General features: G+C 41.3%; 1 long non-coding RNA gene across 1 annotated transcript; it reads right to left on the bottom strand.

Annotated features, from left to right (window-relative positions):
- Positions 1 to 905: 905 nt before the first annotated feature.
- Positions 906 to 23,291, bottom strand: LOC106007477. The gene is made up of 4 exons (XR_001182230.2): positions 22,520 to 23,291; positions 10,441 to 10,544; positions 8,063 to 8,138; positions 906 to 1,026 (listed from the first exon to the last, which is right to left on the bottom strand). It is a non-coding gene; the product is annotated as an uncharacterized LOC106007477 (long non-coding RNA).
- Between the last annotated feature and the right edge of the window lie 1,074 nt (positions 23,292 to 24,365).

Here is a 24,365-nt window from a genome sequence, read left to right as displayed (position 1 = left end):
TGTAACTAATATAACACTGTATGGTAATTATATTTGAATAAAAATAAGTAAATAAATCATTTATGGTGAGAGGCATACGTATGATATCAAAAAAGAAAAGAAAAGAAAAAAGCCAAAAAACCAAACCCAAAAAACTTGAGGTTCTCAGTCCCACTAGCCTATCTTTTTTTTTTTTTTTTGAATTTTTAAATTTTTTTACTAACATATAATGTATTATTAGCCCCAGGGGTACAGGTCTGTGAATCGCCAGGTTTACACACTTCATAGCACTCACCATAGCGCATACCCTCCCCAAGGTCCGTCACCCCACCACTGCTCCCTCTTCCCCCGTGCGCAACCCTCAGTTTGTTTTGTGAGGTTGTCTCTTATGGTTTGTCTCCCTCCCGATCCCATCTTGTTTCATTTATTCCTTTCCTACCCCCCAAACCCCCCACATTGCCTCTCAACTTCCTCATATCAGGGAGATCATACGCACGCTAGCCTTTCAAGTACTCAGTACATGTGGCTAGTGGCTGCCATACTGCCTAGTGCAGATCCAGAGAAATGTAACCTTAACCTAATGACTACTATTGGCTGGAGCTGAGACATCATGAAGTTACATATATGCTTGTTAACTTGTAGAAAATATTGATAAGACGGGGTGCCTGGGTGGCTCAGTCAGTTAAGTGGCTGCTTTCGGCGGCTCAGGTCATGATGCCAGGGTCCTGGGATCGAGTCCCACATCGGGCTCCCTGTTCAGCGGGGAGCCTGCTTCTCCACTGCCTCTGTGGGTTTTTTGCACTAATCCTTCCATGTGCCCAAACTGTGAATAAACTGAATGACAATGCCTTGTACATACAACAACAAATGCAGCGCATATTTCTATCAGTCCCTGTCCCCTCCCAAATTTTATTACTCACTGTTTATGTTTCTCTCTTGCCCGCTAGCCTGCGAGCCCTTGGAGCAGGGGCTCTGTTTTATTAACCTCTGTGGTTCAATGCCTAGGATACTTCCCAGCATAGAGCAGGAGACTGGGCAGGCTGTCATCTGTGAGGAATGAGGACAAGAATGAGAACGCCCATGTATTCACTTCCGCGTGCACGCACACAGCCCCTACTATGTGCCAACCTAGGCACCAGGGATAAAGCCATGAACGCTTGCAAGTTTGGAATACAAAAGGACCATGATTTAAGCGCTTGGATATGATCAGACAATGGATTTCAAAGCAGAAATCAAAAGACATAACCAAGAAGGCAACATAGACCAGACTAGCTTTACAAAGTGGGACCTTCGTCCCATCTAGGAATCAACTGCATCGCTCTGAAAGTGAGAAGTAGTGTCCTTAATAGACTTCTTCCTCAGTGGGCGTCCCATCCGAACACCTTATGAAAAGCCTGAAAGAAAAGGACAGCTCTTTGCTTCGTTTCTTTCTCCCAATCTCGTGATTCGGGATCAGAATCACAAGTTGGCAAACCTACACAGAGTTTGTAGCATTCTGTTTCAAGCACAGACTCTGTTGAACTACAAATAGAATTAAGTGTTTTCATCACAGTTGGACTTCCACCTTCTCTGCAAGCCGTGGAGTCCACCTGCTGGGTAATCAGTCAAAGGCACTCCCTTTCTCTCTGTATTCCTATGGCATCAAGGCCACTATTTCCACAGAGAAAAATCTAACTCTGAAGTAGGGTCCTTTTATCGCAGTTATGGTGCTCTTACGTTCACGTAGCAAGATGAGACACCCCAGGGATAACTTATTAATTATAATGGAGTGATCTGGGAGATGCGACCTGAACCAAATGATCCAACTTTTCGACATGGATAACAGGACAAACTGACATCATGTGTCTCATGGTGTGATGCTGTGGTCTCTGGTTATCCACTGTTGCGACATAAACCATTCCAGAATTTAGTGGCTTAAAATAACAATTCAGGGGAATCTTCAAATCAAATACAAACAAATGAACAGAAGCATTTTTTTTAAAGATTTTATTTATTTATTTGACAGAGAGAGATCACAAGTAGGCAGAGAGGCAGGCAGAGAGAGAGAGAGAGAGGGAAGCAGGCTCCCTGCTGAGCAAAGAGCCCGATGCGGGACTCGATCCCAGGACCCTGAGATCATGACCTGAGCCGAAGGCAATGGCTTAACCCATTGAGCCACCCAGGCGCCCGAACAGAAGCATTTTTCAAACGCATAACATAGTCCCATCGGGGAAGGGGTCATTAATCCAAGTAATTCTGATATTCAGAATTTGGACTACATGCTCTCAAGCTAAAAAGAACTCCAGGCAAATATTGAACTCTAGTAAGAAGATCCTTTTAGCACAGGTATGAGATCACAATTCTGAAACTACTTTCTATGCATTCTAGGATTAATCGAGTAAGTCAATATATTGTGAATGGTGGGATCCCGATATTCATTGTTGGAGAAGGTAGAAACCATTATGGAAAAGGGGAGGAACAGACTGAACATTGCTGTGTTGGATTGGAACCAAAGGTATCAGTTTTTGTGGGTTTTTTTTTTTAAGATTTTATTTATTTATTTATTTGACAGGCAGAGATTACAAATAGGCAGAGAGGCAGGCAGAGAGGCAGGCAGAGAGAGAGGAGGAAGCAGGCTCCCTGCTGAGCAGAGAGCCCGATGCGATGCAGGGCTTGATCCCAGGACCCTGGGATCATGACCCAAGCCAAAGGCAGAGGCTTTAGCCCACTGAGCCACCCAGGTGCCCCAAAGATATCAGTTTTAATATGTAGAGATAGCTAGATATAGAAATGTTACAGATACATGTGGCTGTTATGTATGTATTCAACACATATGTGTGTACATGTGTGTATACACACACATATGTATATATACATCTATTTCCCAGCTCTGTCTGCTGCTTAAGGGCTCTTATTCTGGTTATTTTTAATTCGACTTTAAAAAAATACATTTTCAGGGCACCTGGGTGGCTTAGTAGGTCAAGGTGCCTGCTTTGGGCTCAGGTCATGATTCCAGGGTCCTGGGATTGAGTCTTGCATTGGACTCCTTGCTCAACAGGAGGTCTGCTGCTTCTTCTGCCCCTCCCCAACTAGCTCTCTCGTGTGTGCTTTCTCTCCCTCAAATAAATAAAATATTTAAAAATAAATAAAAACAAACTTTGTAAGGCGTGGAGTAAAAAACGTTTTAAAAAAACATTTTGGGGCCTCCTGGGTGGCTCAGTGGGTTAAGCCTCTGCCTTCAGCTCAGGTCATGATCTCAGGGTCCTGAGATCAAGCCCCACATCAGGCCCTCTGCTCAGTGGGGTGCCTGCCTCCTCCTCTCTCTCTGCCTGCCTCTCCGCCTACTTGTGATCTCTGTCAAATAAATAAATAAAATCTTAAAAAAAAAACCATTTTGAAACCAAATAATTGACTTAATGTAGCAAAACAACTTATTGATTTATGATAACTCCTTTATCATGTATTAGATTATTAAATGTACTAGTGTATACGTCTTGAATACATAATTCTTTTATTCTTATGCCATTCCACTCATGTGCTATATGTCGACTCACCTAATTACACCTCTGAAATTTTGGACATTTGAACGATAATAATAACAACAATAAAATAATATTTTAAAAGAAGTGTTCAAAAATGCCCTGTTAAACAAAAGAATGTCTAGCCTTGAACTGAACTATTGCTATCCAGAGATCCTGAGCCTCTGTATCTTTCAAGCCTCTTTGAGTACTAGCAACAGCAAGAAATATATTTTTGCCTTGGAACTTATCACACACATATTTATTTACTTGTGGTTTTTTCATTCATTCATTTAAATGTGGACTCATATATTCTTACCTTATTCAATAAAATATAACCCTTAATGTTATTTATGTTTATGCTCAAACTGTTTCAGTGTTTTGACCTGTATTCTGTGACCTAGTAACATGTCCGCACCATTTCTCGAGCATCCCTTCTTTGATGGCACAAGATGATCCAGGCTTATCCTATCCTAAGTTGGCCATTTCTCCGAGGATCCCTGGTTCCTTTTATTTTATTTTTTAAAAGATGTTATTTATTTGACAGAGAGGGAGACAGCGAGAGAGGGAACACAAGCAGGGGGAGTGGGAGAGGGAGAAGCAGGATCCTGCTGAGCAGGGCTCAAACCCAGGACCTGAGCCAAAGGCAGACACTTTACGACAGAGTCACCCAGGCACCCCCAAAAATAGACTCTTAAATACAGAGAACAAACTGGTGGCTGCCAGAGGGGAGAGGGGTAGAGGGAATTGGTAAAATAGATAAAGGGGATTAAGAGGTACAAACTCTCGGTTATAAAAAAAAAAATAAGTCATGGAAATGAAAAGTACAGCATGGGGAATATAGTCAACAATATTATAATAATGCTGTTTGGTGACGGATGGTGACCACACTTACTGTGGCGAGCAATGAGCCATGTGTAGAATTGTTGAGTCATTATGCCATACACATGAAACTAATGTAACATTATATTTTAATTATACTTCAATTTTTAAAAAAGCTGAAGTTGTTTAAGGGCAACTTCCCTTTTCCAAGTGTTTATTTTTAACCCAAGTTCCTTAAAGGAGTTATGCTGAGTTGAGAGAGGCCAATGGCATAGACTCTACCAATGGTTTCCTTTTTTTAAAAATTGTATTTATTTATTTTTAAAGATAGTTTTATTTATTTATTTGACAGAGAGACAGCAAGCACAAGCAGGGGGAGCCGCAGAAGGAGAGGGGAAGCAGGCTCCCCGCTGAGCTGGCAGCCTAACATGGGGGTCAATCCCAGGACCCTGGGATCATGACCTGAGCTGAAGGCAGAGGCTTAAATGACTGAGCCACCCAGGTGCCCTAAGTGTTTTTATTTTTTTAGCTTTTATTTATGTATTTGAGAGAGAGAGGGCACAAGGTGGGGGAGGGGCAGAGGGAGAAGCAGACTCCCCTGCTGAGCAGGGAGCCCTGCCCAACATGAGGCTCCATCCCAGGACCCTGAGATCATGACCCATGGTTTTCTTTGAATTAATTTTATTTGAGCTCATTGAGCGTATTTCAGATAAAAGATTCCTCATCTTAAAATGAAGAGATTGGACTGACCCAGGGGTTATTAACCTGAGGTTTGGCATATCAGTGACTTTTAAAGAAAAACATCTGCTTTTCCTTTTCAATGAACCCTACCAAAAGTGTTTCCTTCAGTTGCAAATATAAGTATCAAACCGCAATCCCGCTAGCAGGAACTGTGACTTGTCACTAGTAGAAATCACAAGTACTTTCATATCACATGACTGTTCTTGCAGATATCTTAAAATATCATTTATGATCAATATTACATCAAAATCATGGTAGTTATTAGATTGCTGTTAGATCTTGTATTTAGTGGATTAAATAAAGATCTACATATATCACATATTTATACATTTTTATACTTCAGTAACCATATTTTCAATGCAATTGGTTTCCTTTGTATCCCTATGTAAGATGTTTTATGCATCCAAAAACATTGTTCTGGGGCACCTGGCTGGCTCAGTCAGTGGAGCATGGCAACTCTTGATCTTGGAGTTCTAAGTCTGAGCTCCACACTGGGTATAGAGATTACTTAAAAATAAAATCTTTTAAAAAATAAAAATAAAAACCAGACATTATTCTGAGAAGCCAGACTGAAAGGGCCCCTGGCTGGGTCAAAAAATATTTAGAGCCCTTGAACAGGACGCTCTGGTTTTTGATGTCCACATTGGTATGTACACAGGATCTCTATCTGTCTCTCTGGGAACACTGCCCATAATTTAGATAATTATCTCTGTGACAAGGTTACACTGACATTTTGATCATTCCATATCTGACTTCAAATACAAGCTAGTCCCCAAGCCAAAACACCGAAACCTTTAAACTCAACCTTCCATACAAACCCTTCTCTTCAATTATTCTCTAACACTTTCACAGCAAAATGTGGGAAAAACAGAACGAGAAATGGAACCAAAAAACCCATGTCTTGTTTTTAGTTCTGCTCTCCGATCCTGGGAAAGTCATGTAATTTTTCTGAACCTCATCTATAAACACATTTAGATCATCTTTAAAATCTGTAAGTTCCCAAGGCAACTGGGTGGTTCAGTTGGTTAAGCATCTCCCTTCAGCTCTGGTCATGATCCCAGGGTCACAGGATGAAGCCCCACACATAACCCTAACCCTGCTCAGTGGGGAGTCTGCTTCTCCCTCTTCCTCTGCCCCTCTCCCCCATCCCCCAGCTCACCCTCTTTCTCTCACTCTCTGTCTCTTTCAAATAAATAAACAAAAGCTTTAAAAAAATAAAATCTCTAAGTTTCTTTTCAGTTGTAAACTTTTATACTTCTGAAATTGTCTGATTTTCTGCTAGGTGTGTTCTTTGGCATTCAGTTCTTAGTATTCTATCTTTAATTAATTCATTCACTTATCAGTTATTGATGGGACTAATTAAGCAACTAAACCAGAGGGTCCTGGAAACATTTTCTGATGAGCCATATTTAAGCTGAGTTTTGAAGACTAAGTATGAGCCCATTAAGCAAGGACAAGACAAGAACTTTCTAGGCAGAGAACACTGCCAAGGCCCAGTGTGCTTAGTGCCCACAGTGCACTGAAGGGCTTTACAGGGGGTCAAAGGGTACCAGATCTGTACAGTATCTTTCTTATAAGCCTGGCCTCCTTGGCTTATAGGAAATGGGAGAAAGTGTACGAACAGGTGAAGTGACATGGTCAAGTTTGTGTTTTGGGTAAACAGCCTTGAGAGCAATGAGAAGTAAAGGGGAAACTGAAATCAGAAAGATCAGTTAGAAAGGAGGATCCTGCAATATTTGAGGTAAGAGATAATGGAGACTCAAATCAAGGCGCTGGCAATGAGAAAGAATAGTCAAATGAGTAAAAAGAATGGAAGTAAATGATCTCATGAGAAACTGGATGTGATGATGAAGGAAGAATCTAGGGCGACCCTAGCTTCTAGTGAGAACACCTGAGTGAAGAGTGGTATTAAGGAAGCAAATATTCACCAGAATAGGGAAAACCAGAAGAAAAGGCTCTCTGGGGAAGAAAGCTAGGCTTTGAAATGTTGAGTTTGAGAAGCCTATTAGACCTCCAGAGAGAAAAATTCTGGCCAGCCCTTGGAAATGAGAGCATGGAATTCTGGAGAAAGATACTCCTGGAGATGTAGAATTATTTTTTGTTCCTGGAGATAAAGAATTATAAAAATCACATGAGGTAGCTGAAGCCATTCAATTAGCTCCTCCCTGCCCCCTACCAATAGCACCACCCATCCGGCCCCTCTGCAGAGCCTCACCTCACCAAACCCAGTCCTGAGTCCTGAGCTTGCTATTAAGGTTTGCAACAGTTGCTTCCTCCTCTTTCTCACCTTTCCCATTGACCGTTGCTACTCGGTAACACATCTCTGTGTTCTTTAGGATACAAGCAAAATCACTGTAGCAAAGGAACCCCAAAGTACAATAGCTGATACATGACAGGAACTTCTTTCTTTCTTATGTAACAGTTCAGGGCCCACAGGCCAGCTCTGTTACATTAAGGATACACAGGAACCTAGACTGATGGTCAGCTCTTGGTTCTCAGCATCCCACTTAGGACTCAAGGAATCGTTCCAATCCTTGTCATTTCAACTGGGGCAGCAGGGGGTGGTGGCGGTGAGAATCCAGGCCAAGAAGCTTCATCTTTTTTAAAGATTTTTAAAAAATTTATTATTTATTATTATTGTTGTTGTTATTATTTATTTGACATAGAGAGATCACAAGTAGGCAGAGAGGCAGGCAGAGAGAGAGAGGGAAGCAGGTTCCCCGCTGAACAGAGAGCCCGATGTAGGGCTCCATGCGGGGATCGATCCCAGGACCCTGAGACCATGACCTGAGCTGAAGGCAGAGGCTTAACCCACAGAGCCACCCAGGCGCCCCTTTTCAGAAAAATTTTTAAGTAACCTCTATGCCTAATGTGAGGCTCAAATTCACAACCAGGAGAGTAGAGTACTCTACCAACTGAACCAGCTAGGTACTCCAGGAAAACTTCATCTTTATTAAAGATAAATACACATGACTTCTGCTCACATCCCATTGGTCCAAACTCAGTCATGTGACCACACCTACCTTCATGGGAGACTGGGAAATGTAGTATCTTGCCGGGTAGCCAGATGGTAAGCTCACACTCAGAGAGGCCCTGATACTAAAATGTAGAAAGCAAAAATGGATACAGGGAACAATTAGCGAACTGACATTTCCAAAGCCCTGGCTATCTAAATATTCATGCACACCCTTATTTACACACATAGAATGCATTCATCTCTCCCCTAAAGAGATAGCCCAAAGTATAATCCATTCATTGAATGTAAAATAAAGTTTAGCATCTCTGGGTAGTGTTTGGTCCTCTCCATCAGGTCTAGCACCAGCAGTATATCTAACAGAATGTAATTCCTCCACCATTACTCAACTCTCAGTATATAATGTGGAGTGGGAACAGGTTAGCTACAGTGAGAATTCCTGTTTTGTAAGGGGAAGAGTGGAAAGCATTTAGCAGTCACAGGTTCATAGCAATGATATATTGTGTTGAACAAGAAAGGCAGATTCCCTGTCTTGGAGTAAAGGAAGTCCTTGTGTCAGACCTTGGTGATGCATTCTGGGAGGAATGTCTTGAACCTTGTCCTCTCTGGAGTTTAGCTTTGTCCTTGTTCATTATTCTACATGGTCATAACTACATGGGCTGTGGAGAGGATCCTGTTCTTTCTGTCTGTTGGTTTACTTGTTAATAAGAAAGTTGTATTAAAAACTCCCACTATGGGATGCCTGGGTGGCTCAGTTGGTTAAGCGGCTGCCTTGGCTCAGATCATGATCCCAGCATGCTGGGATCGAGTCCCACATCAGGCTCCTTGCTCGGTGGGGAGCCTGCTTCTCCCTCTGCCTCTGCCTGCCAATCTTTGTCTGCCTGTGCTCCCTCAGCTCTCTCTCTTTCTAACAAAGACAAAACAAAACAAAACTCCCCCTATAACTAAGAACTGTCTTCTTCTTGTTGTTGTTTTATCAATTTTTATTTAATGTATTTTAAAGCCATGATATTACCTACATAGAAATGTAAAATTGTTCTATCTTCCTGGTAAATTGAATCTTTTCTTAAGAAAGGAGTTGCTCTGGGGCTCCTGGGTGGCTCCGTTGGTTAAGCGTCTGCCTTCAGCCCAAGTCCTGCTCCGCGAGGAGTCTGCTTCCCCCTCTCCTCTCCGCTCTTGCTCTCTCTCACCGTCTCTCTCTCTCAAATAAAGTCTTAAATAAATAAATAAAAATGTTTAAAAAAAAAGAAATTACTTGCTTTATTTCTAATAATGCCTTTTGCTTTGAAGTCTATTTTGTGTGATATTAATATAGGTAGACCTTTTCATTAGTCATTGTGGGGAAAATGTTTCTACCTCTCTATATCATTATGTTTTAAATATAGCTATTTATTTATTTATTTAAGATTTTATTTATTTATTTGACAGACAGAGATCACAAGTAGGCAGAGAGGCAGGCAGAGAGAGAGGAGGAAGCAGGCTCCCTGCTGAGCAGAGAGCCAGATGCAGGGCTCGATCCCACGACGCTGGGATCATGACCTGAGCCAAAGGCAGAGGCTTTAACCACTGAGTCACTCAGGAGCCCCTAAATATAGCTCTTTAAACACATAGTTGGATTTTGTTTGTTTGTTTTTCATCTCACAATCTTTGTTTTCTCTCTGGAAAACTTCTTCCACTTACAGTCAATGTAATTGCTGGTATAATTGTATTCAAATCTACCATCTTCTTATGCACGACTCTTCTTCTGTCCTGTGTTCTGTTTTCTTTCCTTCCTTGCCTTCTTTTGGATTGATGATTTTTATCATTAAATTTTAAAGTCTCGTGTAGTTTAGGTATCATGTACTCTTTTGGTGGCTATCCTAGTTACAACATGCACACTTCACTTATAAATATCAAATGCGAACTGCTATTTTTCCTCCCCTCTAAATGTGAGAAATAAATATTTAACCTCCTCTTAACCTTTTAGGCTATCATTGGCAGGCATTTTAAATATCTATTTCCACTGGACATCATAACAACTGTTTCACATAGTCAATGATCATTTAAATTTACCCAGTATATGGAGTTCCTCGGAGTCTGTTTTGCTGTTAATTTTTTCCTGGTGGTTGTGGCTTATGGTTTTCCATCTCCTATTAAGGCTTAGTTATCTTTAATTGTGTGGTAGAAAAATAGTTTATAGAAAAAGTGGATGCCCAGGTTGATGTTTCCTTCTAGACAAAATAGTCATTTGCTTTTTTCCAGGATCACTTTAGTTCACGATCAAGATTTGAGATTTTTTTTAAGCAAGCCACTTCCAGTTCACCTTTCCTTCTGGGGGAATGTGTGCGTGTGGAATGGGAAATGGTTTACCAGGTCTCCACCCTTGTCAGGTTGTGATCTGACTTTTGTTCTGCTCATCCCATAAAGGTTGATAAAAAGACAGCTTACCCTTTCAATTGTCTCTTCAGGATCGGCTAATGTCCATAAGGTGAACACGTCCAAAAATGACCAGGCTCACTCCTCTGGACTTCCATCCTGGTCAGGGTCTCACCCTAGGAATTTGTCAATATTTTGTTAGTGTTTTTATGCTTCTAAAAATATTGTCAGTAAATTATGTTCAGCAGGAAGGATGATCTGAATTAGCTAGTGTGCCATTATTGAAATTGGACGTGTGACTTCCTTAGAGTTTTAGAACAATGTTTCTTCAGATGGGAGTCCATGGACCATGTGTATCAAAATCACATTATATGCATTAAAAAACTGGGATTCCAGAGCTGCCATCTCAGACTTCATTCAGAACCTACTGTCCTAAACCCAGAAGTCTGCCTTTTGGGTAAGTTCTCGAGCTCTATTTCTTAAGACTTTAAGTTTGAGAAATTTTGCCCCAGAGCACAGTAATGGACATTCAAGGAATTTGACTTGTTTTTTGTTTGTTTAAGGGTCATGTAGGTCAGAAGAAAGCCAAATAAATGCCCCAGTCAGAATTTGGTCAATGTTGAAATCTCCCATCTCCTCACCTTTTGAGAAAAATCCTCCTTAAGACAAGATGATCTCTAAGAAGAACTCTAAAGAACCAAGACCTTAATCTAGAGCCAAAGTCCAATCCCATCACACTCCCCTTTCTCAGGAGTAGCATTTGTTTCGATCAGTCATGGATGGCAGATACTTTAGCGTGCTTATTAGTCACTAATGAAAGGTTTGAGAAAGAACCTAAGTTACCCTACAGATATCTTGACCCCAAATCTACTATTTTGTAAATAATTGTAAATATTTGTAAATTGTAAATAATAGTTCATAATTGTAAATCCAATTATGAACTAGCCTCAAAAAGCAAAAAAACCAAAAAACTCCCAAACCTAACCCCCAAATGGTTTTTTTTGAGACTAGTTCATAATTAGATGTCAATTACAAAGTGAAAATATTAAGATTTTCCCCCCAATATTATTGTTTGCCAAAATGATTTAACACCATATTGGCCTTCAACTTTATTTTGAACTTTACTGGTCCAAGAACTCTGTAGATCTTTAAATCACTGTCTTACAGCTCCTCAAGCCACTCTAGAGTCCAGTATTTTTAGCCTGCCTGCTAAAGTTTCTGCAAATAGCAGGCAAATCTGCATTCCACCCTGTCAGGAACATGATTAATTATCTATTAGGATCAGCCAACAAAAATCTATGTTCCTGCATTTCTGTCACACACTTACTTAAATTTCTTAGCTTTGGTCATGCCTTTAAGTTAGAGAGCTTTCAAAAACGTTTGTCTTTGCTTTCTTGCAAGACTAAAAGAAAAACAAAAGAAAAACAAAACAACCAAACAAAACCCACTGCCAAGCAGTTGGCGACCAACATTTAAAGATTTCTCGTTGCTGCACCAATGTGTGGTCTTAGATTTCTTCAACTTTTAAAGGAAAAGCTTTGCGTGCATTCTTGTGTTTTCCACAGCTGAATAACCTTAATATGGAAACGTGCTCATGTTACACACACCATAGACATCAAGAGAAACTTTTAGAAAATTTGAGCTTTTTAATCAGATGATCTTGTGCTCTACTCAGAAAATGAAATTCCATGGGGGAAACTGCTACTCAGAGTAGGCTTTGTTCTTTTATAATATTCATTTTCTTTCATTGCTTTCTAACCAAGAGGATACTTCACCAACCATTCGAATAGGGAGGATGGTATTACAAATGAGCCGTTATGGAATTTTTAAAAATCAGGTCTGTTTTGGAAACTACTATCAGCTGAAGAGTGGTTGATACGTGAACTGTGCTAAATTCCTTAAAGTTAAGCCAACTCTGAATATGCTTGACTGAGGAAATAATATTTGTCACTTCAGTAAACGAATAGGCTAGCATACATTACATGGGCTATAGTAACCTACGTAACATATGATTGAAAAATAATCACATGTCCTTATGGTTTCCTTTAACCAGATTAATCTGCTTTGGTAATGGAATCACTTATGCATAATTAAATATATCTAGATTATGATTCTAAGGAAAGGGTAATTTGTACCTAAAAAGATATCTCTAAAACCTGCAGGTTTGGAGCAACTTCACAATTTTAGGTTTTTAAAAATACCTCTTCACGTGTACCTCTAAGGCAGAAAACTGGCCTTGCTTTAAATAAATCACATCTCTTATTTCTATAGGCTCTTTATAAATCCATTCATGGCCCTTTATTTCATCAGCTCCCACTGTACTGGGTTTATAACCCTTAAGGTGAGTGGGATGTATGCAACATTTCATTATGTGAGGAAAAGTTACCTAACATTGGAACCAAAGGAAAAAAATGACTGCTTGTCCTTTGAACATTGGACTAAAGCTTTATTTCAAGGCCTTTATCTAACAGCCCCACTCAAGGAATATTTAGTTCTTGAGAGGAATGCACTGCTGCTTGGTTAAAGCTCAGACATGTTAACTTGTAGATTTTTGTCCAGGAGCGATACAAAAGATTTCTGTGCAGAGGTTCTGGATTTATTGTCCTATTTTGCTTCTAATTTAGTAAACTAATTTCAGCATGCTTTTCCTTTAGGAACATATACATCTGTCTTTTGAATTCTCCTTTGTACCATATTTACCATTCTCCCGCTTCTCTCATTAATGCATAAAACCTGGGACCAACAATATTCATTCTATATTTTCATTAGGGTCATGTTTTTGAACGTTATACTTTGTCTCTATGAAGAAAAAGAGATGGTGCTTACAAGACACCCAAGGAAATGAATCTCCTTTCTTTAGTTCATGCAATTTCACCTGTCTCCCTGGGGGACATGTTTTATAGGTACCAAACCAATGCATTTTGATTGCCCCCCCCTTAAATCCCAGGTCCTGCTAGCCTTCTGACAGAGTCATCAACTTTACTGTCCCAGGGAAGGAAGGATGGACAGGTGCTCTCATAAGAGAGAGGCCCTTCACCTCTTTTTAGTAAGACAATGTACAGAAAACTCGGGCTTTTGGGGGAAAGGGCTTTCTAAATGACAAAGCTTTCTTTTAAATACATAGGGTCTGTGTGCACAATAGAAGGGAGACCCCCCCCCCCGCCCAGGCTGTAAAGAATGAGGGGAAAAGCAACTGTGGATCAGTTACAGGGAAACGGGGTTGGGGGGGAGTGGAGTTCGGGAGGAAGGTCACAAGACATAATTATCCTGATCTCCTCCTTCCAGGCTGAAGTCCTGGGGCAGGAAGTAGGTTAGCCAGGCTCCTGGGAAAGCAGAAGACAGAAGTGGGGCCATCTGGATTCTGCTTTTCTTTGGGAGGATTAACATATGCCCTTTGCCTCTTTGAGGTCATGACAGCCATACCCCTCGCTCAGACACCTGGGTGTCTTCTTGGAGAGGAGTAGAGGGAGAGAGGAAATCTGAAGGACTGAGTTCTTCACTGAGTCATCCAAGTAGAGACTCTTTACCTACAAAGACATTTTACAGGATTGAATTCAGGTAAATAAATTAGACTTGATCTTCTTCCTCCTACCAGTGTCCACACAGAATACAAGAGCTTGTAAGGTCGATGAGGGCAAACTTACCGAAATAAGAAAGCTACATTTTTAGCCCAACTAGGTATATCATGAATAAATTTGAAAGGTTGTGTCAAGGAGGAAAAATTTCTTCTGCCCTTCAAGGTCCTTCCAACTGGACCAAGAGTCAAACTGACATGAGAAAGATTAACAGGAATAAATCAAATTTAATTTCATGAGTATGGGGAATCCACAGACAAGGCTGATAGTAAAGGAACAAGAGCCTTAAATGAGCTCAGGAGCCCGGTAGGGGTCTGGATACAAAGGGGAGAAAACCATTAGCAGAAAGATGAGAGGTGTTTGGAAAACAAAGTTGCTCTATTATTTGGTGAAGTCTCTTGGGTAGAGAGGAATCTTTGTAAATAGCTCTTTTCCTGGGACCAACAAGCAGTTGAGGGAGAGGTAGAGAGTTTTTCTTGAATGTGGTGGGTTCTGATTGCTTTTGACTCAAACTAACATTAATGCCAAAGTGGCCCATCTTGGGACATAATTCCTTGGCCCTAGTTTCCTCCTCTGAAACTTCTCCTAAGTTTTACATAGAAAATTTAATCAGGGGCACCTGGGTGGCTCAGTGGGTTAAAGCTGCTGCCTTCGGCTCAGGTCCTGATCCCGGGGTCCTGGGATCGAGCCCCGCGTCGGGCTCTCTGCTCTGCGGGGAGCTTGCTTTCTCCTCTCTCTCTCTCTGCCTGCCTCTCTGCCTACTTTGATCTCTGTCAAATAAATAAATAAAATTTATAAAAAAAAAAAAAAAAAAAAAAAAGAAAATTTAATCAGGTAGATCATTCTGTCTTGTTGAACCAGCCCCTGCAATAAGTTAGTCCATTTAAACTCATTTCAGGAGGCAGTGATGCAATTGTGTTCTCAAAGTTAGGCCTATGGTTCAAGCAATCAGGTTTTAAAGTTTTATTTATTCACTCGACAGACAGAGACCACAAGTAGGCAGAGATCGCAGAGAGAGAGGGGGAAGCAGACTCGCCGCTGAGCAGAGAGCCCGATGCGGGGCTCGATGCGGGGCTTGATTCCAGGACCCTGAGACCATGACCTGAGCCGAAGGCAGAGGCTTAACCCACTGAGCCACCCAGGCGCCCCCAAGCAATCAGGTTTTAAATAAGAGGCATTTCTATGGAAACAAAAGAAAAAGAATGGTTAATGGTTGGATCAAATTATAAACCAGTTTCTGAGTTCTGAGGCTAGCCAGCCAGTTGAGATTTCTGGATGCCAAGCTTGAATCATCTTTGGAGAGCGTGACAGCAGGCAGTGTCAGTCTGATAGATTTTCTTGGTTTGTAGTTCAAATGTTTGTGGTGATTTTTTTTTTTCAAGGGGAGGTTCATTTAACATTATTTCTATTAGAATTACATATTTCTGGAAACCTAATTTCTTTTTTAAGTAAGCCCTATGCCCAATGCAGGGCTTGAACTCATGACCCTGACATCAAGAGTCACACACTCTAGTGAAAGCCAGCCAGATGCTCGTGTTAATCTTTTTTGAATGGCCCAAAGAGCAGTAGACATGTAGATTGCCTACATGTGAGCTACTGAGGCTCAGTCAGGTAAGTGTCTGTCTCCCTTCAGCTCAGGTCATGATTCCATCCTGGGATCATGCCCCGTGTGGACTCTCTGTTCATCAGGGGGTCTGCTTCTCCCTCTCCCTCTGCCCTTCCCCCCAACCCCACCTCACATGCGCCCTCTCTCTCTTTCTCACTTTCAAATAAACAAATAAAATCTTTTTTAAAAATGGGAAATATAGAGAAGACATAGCTATTTAGAATGCTCATAGAGCTTTGGTAACATCGCAGGTTTTTAGACTGAGGAACATTCTCCCAAAATATGAAATGGCACACACTTTTGGTTGTCTACCAAAAACCTATTCCTCTCTCTCTTTTACCTTCTGGAAGGGTCTGCATCCTACAATAGAGGATAGTAATGCCAGATACTCTCTTTCCCACTCTCCTTGCAGGTAGCCAGGCCATGTGGACCAGGTTTGGTCAGTGAGGCCTTCAGCAGCACTCTCTTTAGATGCTTCTAGAAGGATTTTCCATCCTGATGAAAGCAGGATATTCAAGGAGAGCTTTCTTTCCACTCTTCCTTCCTGTCATTTCATAGGCTATGGGAGCTGTGGAACCATATTGCAGCCATTAAGCACTAGACAAAAGTGCATGGGTCATTAACAATACTGTTTAGCTTGGGATGACTGTCTACCTCTAAACTTCTTGTTAGGTAAGACAATGAAACTTCCTGTTATACTGCCACTTTTAGTTGGATATTCTTATTCATAGGCAAACGCATCTTAACTGATTCAAGATTTTAAACATAATCCAGAGAAATCTATTTTATACCAAATATTTACCAATTTTCCCTCAGATATTGGGAAGGCATGTTACTGAACATAAGCATATGAGAAAGTCCTTTCAACATTGGGATAAAGGGAGGCTCCCAGCACAGAGCCCTGAGGGTTGACCTGGTAACATGTCAAGTTTTATGGTGTCAGAAATAATTGTTCATAATGTCCAAGAAAAGACATACTACCACAGTGAAAATATATGTTAGAAAAATTTTTTGGCTAAATTTATTGGCACAATTATTAGAATATAATTCAAAAATAATTGGTTTAAACTTTAAGAGCAAAGATATGACTGCTAATCTTAATTATTTGAGATTCTTCTTAAGGATTTAATTCAAATGTGTCATTTATTCTGATTGTAACAGGAATTTTGAATTGTCCTATTTGAAATGCCATATGAATTCTCAAGATTGAAAGTAGAATTCATAAACAAAGCAGCTTTGAAATTGTTTCTGAAATGTCTTAGAAAACCCAGATGGGGCGCCTGGGTGACTCAGTGGTTAAGCGGCTGCCTTTGGATCGGGTCATGATCCCAGGGTTCTGGGAGTGAGCCCTGCATCAGGCTCCCCGCTCAGTGGGAAGCCTGTTCTCCCTCTTCCACTCCCCCTGCTTGGGTGTCCCTCTCTCACAGTGTCTCTCTCCGTCAAATAATTAATTAAAATCTTAAAAAAAGAAAACCCAGATATCTGACCTGGTATTTTACCTAATGAAACAGAAAAGGCCATTTGCTAAAAAAATTGTTATTCATAACATTATGAATTACATTATAGATAATTATATTATGAATTACATTGTTTTTAACCAGCATTTTGCTAGAAAACTTTCTTCATTAAAATTTTAGATTTGGGGTGCCGGGGTGGCTCAGTCAGTTAAGCATCTGCCTTTGTCTCTGGTCATTATCCGAGGGTCCTGGGATCAAGCCCCACGTTGGGGTCCCTGCTCAACCCTTCCCTCTGTTCCTTTTCCTTGCTGTGTTCATTCTTTCTCAAAAAAATAAATAAAACCCTTAAAAATGTTTAGATTTACTGTAATTTATATGGAACACACATATTCTACTTACAGATTTGGAACACTTAGCAACTGACTCCCATTTTCCATTTGCTTTGACAAGGCATATAATTTTTCTAAAATGTATTAGATCAAGTTGAAAAAGTGAAATTAATATGAAAATATCTATTAAAGGATGTTAGTATCCAAGCTGTCCACCTTTTCCATCTGTCATTCATCTAGATGTAACCAGAGTTTATTAAATATACCATATGTACCACAACCAGGATAATTCTGTCCCCCAGGGAACATCTGGCAATGTCTAGAGACACTTTTGATTGTCACTACTGGGAAGGGGGCAGGGTGCTGCTGGCATCTGGGGGCCAGAGGCCAGGGATGCTGGTAAGCATCCCACAATATACAGGTCAGCTCCCCAAAAGAAAGAATGATCCTGACCCAAAATGTTAATAGGGTTGAGAAACTCTGGCCTATACCAAGCATTTTGATGTTTAAAATGCTTAAAAAGGGCTGCCTGGCTGGCTCAGTCAATAGAGCCTGTGATTCTTGACCTTGGGGTCATGAGTCAAGCCCCATGTAGGGAGTAGAGTTTACTTAAAAAACTAAGTAAGGGGTGCCTGGGTGGCTTAGTCAGATAAGCATCTGACTCTTGATTTCAGCTCAGGTCATAATCTCAGGGTTGTGGGATCCAGCCCTGTGTTGAGCTCTGGACTCAGTGGGGAGTCTAAGATTCTCTCTCTCCCTCTCCCTCTGCTCCTCCCCTGCTCTCTCTCTAAAATAAATAAAGATAAAAATCTTTAATGAATAAAATTAAAAATTAAATAAAATATAACACAAAATGGCTCTTGATAAGGGAAAAATAGATTATTATCATTTTCAAGTCATCTTTAGAGATTGTCAGGGGAAACCTTGATTCTTACACACTGCAAAATATTAGGTTGAAGTCTAGCTTGTATTATGTATGTATGTATGCATTATTACTATTATTATTATTATTATTATTTTGAGTGTTTTTTCAAGTAATCTCTCCACTGAATGTGGGGCTCAAACTCATGACCCCAAGATCAAGACTCAGATGCTCTACTGACTGAGTCAGCGAGGGCCCCTGTGTTACTTGTTTTGTAGGAGAAATTCCTTCTTTTGATGTGATAATATTTTCTTTCATGTAAAGATGGAACTTAGATGGAGCCTTCCTTCCTGGAATTCCATCTTTGAAAAAAAACCTGTTGTTTTTCTAGTCTGTCTGGAGGTGAACCTGAATGTTACTAACATTGCAAAGATTTCTCACCAAGGCATGAAACTATAGATGTGAATTTAGTGTAAATTATACAACTATAGGAAAGTCAATTTAAAAACTTTTTTAAAAAAGATTTTTATTTATTTATTTGCAGAGAGAGAGCACAAGTAGGCAGAGTGGCAGGTAGAGGGAGAGGGAGAAGCGGCTCTCCACTAAGCCGGGAGCCTGATGTGGGGCTGGATTCAGGACCCTGGGATCATAACTCATGACCCAGTTTGAACTCATGATCAAACTGAAGGCAGCTGCTTAACTGACTGAGCCACCTGGGCACCCCTAAAAACTTTCTTTGTGTCTCAGTATTTCCCTGTCCATAGAATAGATACCCACTTTGCTTATACAGATAATGTGGTAACATTTTATTTGGAAGGAAAGTCACAATCCAAATCTAAGATCTGATATAAGAGAGCAGGTCAAGAACACCAAGTCCATGTTAACCTTCCTGGTGTTTGTAATTTATATGTCTTTTTAAAAAAGATTTATATATTTATTTGAGAGAGAGCGAGAGCGTGAGCATATACACATGTGAGTTGAGGGGAGGAGCAGAGGGAAGAGAGAGAGAAAGAATCCGCAAGCAGATTCTCTGCTGAGCGGGGAGCCTGAGGTGGGGCTCGATGCCAGGACCCCGAGATCATAACTTGAGCTGAAAACCAGAAGTCAGACATTTAATTGACTGAGCGACCCAGCAGCCCCTAAACATCTTTTCTTTTTAATTGAGAGATGGCATACATTTCTTATGTCTGTGAAAGTTTAAACTGCAACACAGAGAAGGAAATTTGCTTTCTTTTTTTTTTTTTTAAGGTTTATTTATTTATTTCAGAGAGATTCAGAGAGAGAGACAGAGAAAGAGAAAGCAGGGAAAAGGGCAGAGCGAGAGGAAGAGGGAGAAGCAGACTCCCTGCTGAGTGTGTAGCCTGATGTGGGGCTCAATCCCACCACCCTGAGATCATGACGTAAGCCAAACTGACTGAGCCACCCAGGCACCCCAGGAAAGTTCTTTTCTTTTCTTCTTTTTTTAAAATATTTTATTTATTTACTTGAGAGAGAGGGAAAGCAAGAGAGATCACAGCGGGAGAAGGAGAAGTAGAATTGCTTCTGAGTGGAGAGCCTGATGTGGGAATCGATCCTAGGACTCTGGAATCATGATCTCAGCTGAAGCAGTTGCTTAACCAGCTGAGCCACCCAGGCACCCCAAATTTATTTTGTTTTTAAAGATCTCTAAGGAAAGTTGTTCTGTAGCTCATCCGGGTGTTCTAATATCTAACCTATGTAAGATATGACACATTACAATGTAGACTGATATAACTAGTTTGGAAAGCAGTTTGACAATATTTATCAACTAACCTCAGAAACTTCCAGGGTGCCTGAGTGGCTCAGTAGGTTAGGCACTAACTATTGATCTCAGCTCAGGTCTTGATCTCAGGGCCCTGAGCTCAGGCCCTGCATTAGGCTCCACACTGGGCATGGAGCTTACAGAGAGAGAGAGAGAAAGAGAAAAGAAAAGAAATATCCATGGCCTTTGAGGCAGTAATTCCTTTTCTGAGAATTTACCCTGAAGTGTCATCCTAAATATACACTAGCCTTTCTATAAAGAGATATTCCTAAAAGTGTGTTTTACCCCAGTGAAAAAGTAGAAAATATCTAACTGTACCACAACTAAAATAGTAGATTAAATTGACTAACTTGACTCAGCTTTACGTCCACATAACAATATTAAAAATTGGGGACCTGTCTGGCTCTTAATCTCTGGGTCGTGGGTTGAAGCTCTACGTTAGGTACTGAGATTACTAAAAGAAATAAGCTTAAAAATTGTTTTACAGAACACATGTGATAACATGGGGAAGTATTTTCATTAAAAATAATACAGGATATGAAACATCATTTGCTGCATGACTATAACAGCATAAGAAAATAAATCATTTGAACCCACCAAGGACTCAAAAAAAAAAAAAAAAGAAAGAAAAGAAAAGAGAAAAGAAAGAAAGAAAGAAATCAAGCAAAATCCTATAAACTCATATAATCAAAACTGTTTACCCAGAAATTCCCTTTCTAAGAGATTATCTTAGGGACATGATTGGTATAAGAAAATTAATCACTAAGCAAAAAAGTTTAAATGACTTTAATGGTTTTTTAGTAAAAAAGTAGAAACAACTCAAATGTTCTATCTGTGTGGATACACTGTACATTTACTATTAAATTTGACTTTCTTCTACTGATCTGTCTCATGTCACTTTGACATGAGCTAGAGGGTCTTTTTAAAAAAGATTTATTGGGGCACCTGGGTAGTTCAGTGGGTTAAGGCCTCTGCTTTCGTCTCGGGTCATGATCTTGGGGTCCTAGGATCGGGCCCCGCATCAGGCTCCTGTTCAGTGGGGAGCCTGCTTCCCCCTCTCTCTGCCTGCCTTTCTGCCTACTTGTGATCTCTGTCTGTCAAATAAATAAATAAAATCTTAAAAAAAATAAAAAAATAAAAATATAAAAAATATTTATTTATTCACTTGAGAGAGACCATGAGCAAGCAGGGTAGGGGCGGGTAGAGGGAGAGAGACTCTCAAGTGGACTCAATGCTGTGTGTGGAGCCAGGTGCTGGGCTGGATCTCACAACCATGAGATCACGACCTGAGCCAAAATCAAGAGTAGGGTGCTTCATCAACTGCATCACCCAGGCACCTCCCAGCTAGAGGGTCTTGAAAGACAGAGGAAAGTCCTCCTCGCCAACAGCTGATGCAATCTGGAGGAAACTTGCATTCGCTGAGCACCTGTCACCCTGAGAGACCCTTGGGACATCTGACATTCAGCCAGTAGCAGGTAAGATTTCTTACCACGTATGTCTCCTAGAATTGCTGTCTGGGGAGGCAAATGGAACCAGAGTGGTGAGAGGCCTTTTTCTCTCTAAGCTTAGATTAGCAGGAGAAAATACTTATGGAACCAGTTCCTTGCGCTAGGTTACTCTTTGGCTATATTTGGTAGAGTACTCTTTGGTCCCTGATCCATTTCCTCCCAGAGATGGTTTTTGTTTCCCTTTGTCTTGTCTTCAGTGTCCCTTAATGCCCGCTTGAGGTAAAGGCTGTTGCTAAGGAACGTGTTGGAAGCCGAAGCTGCAAAATTTTAAGTGTTTTAAGTCAAACACTTAAAAACTGTTAGAGTGTTTACCACCTCAAGAAGATTCCAGTAAGTTGTCACAGAACAGGTTAGATCAACACTATGTCACCCCTGAACCTCAAGAAAACACCCATGCAATGAGATATACTGTAAAACAACACATAATTCCTAACCTCACTGCACTTCCCTCCTAAGTATTAGTGTGGCTGTGGCTCCAAGAGACCCAAAGCCTAGCCAAGGCTGTTAATGTGCATGTAAGAGATTTGTCCTTTCCCTCTTGTCCTCTGTGTGTGTGTGTGTTTAAAGATTTATTTGTTTATTTGAGAGGGAGAGGGAGCATGAGTGGGAGACGGAGAGAGGGAAAGAATGCCAAGCAGACTCCCTGCTGAGTGTGGAGCCCAACATGGGCTGAACATAGGCTTGGATCCCATGACCCTGGGATCGTGACCTGAGCTGAAATCAAGAGTCAGATGCTTAACCAACTGAGTCACTCAGGTGCCCAGTCACGTGTTCTATGTCTAAGAGTATAGCCGGGGCACAGGAGTGCAAAAGCACCTGGCTCTGGGGCTCCCAAACAGAACAAACAGGTTTGGCCACTTGCCACTGAAAATCCAAAGGCAGAGAAGGGAGTGGTGGTGAAACAAGAATGGAATTTATTTCAGTGAGGCCAACACCAAGAAGACAGTGGATTAGCATCTCAGAGACTATCACCAAAGTGCTAAAAATACTTCCAGGTTTACATCAGGAAAATGTGGGGCAAAGGTGGTCCGTACCTGCAGGCGGGCAGTGAAGGTCAAGTGGATCATTGTCCTGTAAGTCAAGCACGGGCAGGGTCTTGCTGGCTCAGGACAGTCCTTCTTGCTTGAAGTAGTTTTGGTTCCCAACAGGAGTGCTTTGCCCACAAGGTCTTTTGCCTGAGTTAAGAGATAAACAGGAAAGAAGAACTTAATCAATTAGAAAGTTTGAGGTCAAATGGAGGTAGTTTAAGTCCTCTTTTAAGAGCCTTGCTTTGTGAGCAGTGAGAATATTCTCTTGGTCTCCACCATTCAGAGGGTGCACTTTCTTGAGTGCAGTGGGTGGCCAGTCAAATACACGGAGATCCAAGGCTCGCTCTCTCTGTCCGGCCGTGGGAAGTTTGTCATAAGAGGTTCCCGCCCAGAGGAAACCCTGTCATCTCAACCTTCCTTGCTTGTCAGTGCTGGAAAGTCCCATTCCAGTAACACCTGCCCCATGTCACAGATGACCAGGTCTCTAACTGAAGGCATCTCACGATTTTGTGAGGACCAGAGACTGTTTCCCCTACAGCATCCTTCCCTCATATGCAAGAAAGGCCTTTGCTTTCTCAGATGAATTCTAGAAGTTAACTTTTGAATCACGGATGCTGTGTCATCTAACCCCTCTTTGGATGCCTTGTATCTCCAGTTAAACTGTTAAGGCTTATTGGTTTATTAATACATCCTACTCATCAATGGCTGAAGGATGGAGCCTTTAAATTGGTTATATTAAAAACATTTTTTAGGGGTGCCTAGGTGGCTCAGTTGTCAAGCGTCTGCCTTTAGCTTAGGTCATGATTCCAGGGTCCTGGGATGGAGCCCCCTGCTCAGCAGGAAGCCTGCCTCTCCCTCTCCCACTCCCCCTGCTTGTGTTACCTCTCTCGCTGTCTCTCTCTGTCAAATAAATAAAATCTTAAAAAAAAAGAACATTTTTTTAATAGACAGCTCTCAACTGTCTTATTATTATAGTGGCTAGCCTTAGGGATCTCCTTGACAAGATGAAACAACAGAAATTAGACTTATGACTTAAAAATAAATGTCTAGGGGCACCTGGGTGGCTCAGTCCGTTAAGCAGCTGCCTTCGGCTCAGGTTATCATCCCAGGGTCCTGGGCTCAAGCCCCGAATCGGGCTCCCTGCTCAGCAGGGAGCCTGCCTCTCCCTCTCCCTCTGCCTGCTGCTCTACCTGTGCTCTCTCTCTAGCTCTCTCAAATAAATAAATAAAATCTTTTTTAAAAAATAGAAAAAAATAAATCCACATCCAAAGTAAATTCCCCTTTTTTTTTAAGATTTTATTTATTTATTTGACAGAGATCACAAGTAGGCAGTAAGAGAGAGAGAGAGAGAGAGAGAGGAAGCAGGCCCCCCACAGAGCAGAGAGCCCAATGCGGGGCTCAATCCCAGGACCCTGGGATCATGACCCAAGCTGCAGGCAGAGGCTTTAATCCACTGAGCCACCCAGGTGCCCTGTAAAGGCCCCTTCTTAAAACCCAGCTTCACCTGCCTGTTGTAACTTCCCTTTCCCTACAAGACTTACAGGGAGCACTCCAGCCTAATCCATAGGCTCAAAGTATACAGGTTGGGTTCCTGGGTGGCTCAGTTGTTAAGCATCTACCTTTGGCCCCGGGTCACGATCCCAGCGTCCTGGGATCCAGCCCCGCATTGGCCTCCCCTTTCCGCTGGAAGCCTGCTTCTCCCTCTCCTACTTCCCCTGCTTGTGTTCCCTCTCTCGCTGTGTTTCTCTCTGTCAAATAAATAAATAGTCTTTTAAAAAAGTATATAGGTTGTTCATGTAAATATTATATGATTTTTGTCCCCTTAGTGCCTGTGGTTCTGGGTCACACTGCT

Source organism: Mustela putorius, unplaced genomic scaffold, assembly GCF_011764305.1.
Source record: "Mustela putorius furo isolate JIRA1106 unplaced genomic scaffold, ASM1176430v1.1 tig00003836_pilon_pilon_pilon, whole genome shotgun sequence".
Taxonomy (NCBI): domain Eukaryota; kingdom Metazoa; phylum Chordata; class Mammalia; order Carnivora; family Mustelidae; genus Mustela; species Mustela putorius.
The sequence above is the reverse complement of the archived record's forward strand: the minus strand, read 5'-3'. Positions and strand labels throughout refer to the sequence as shown.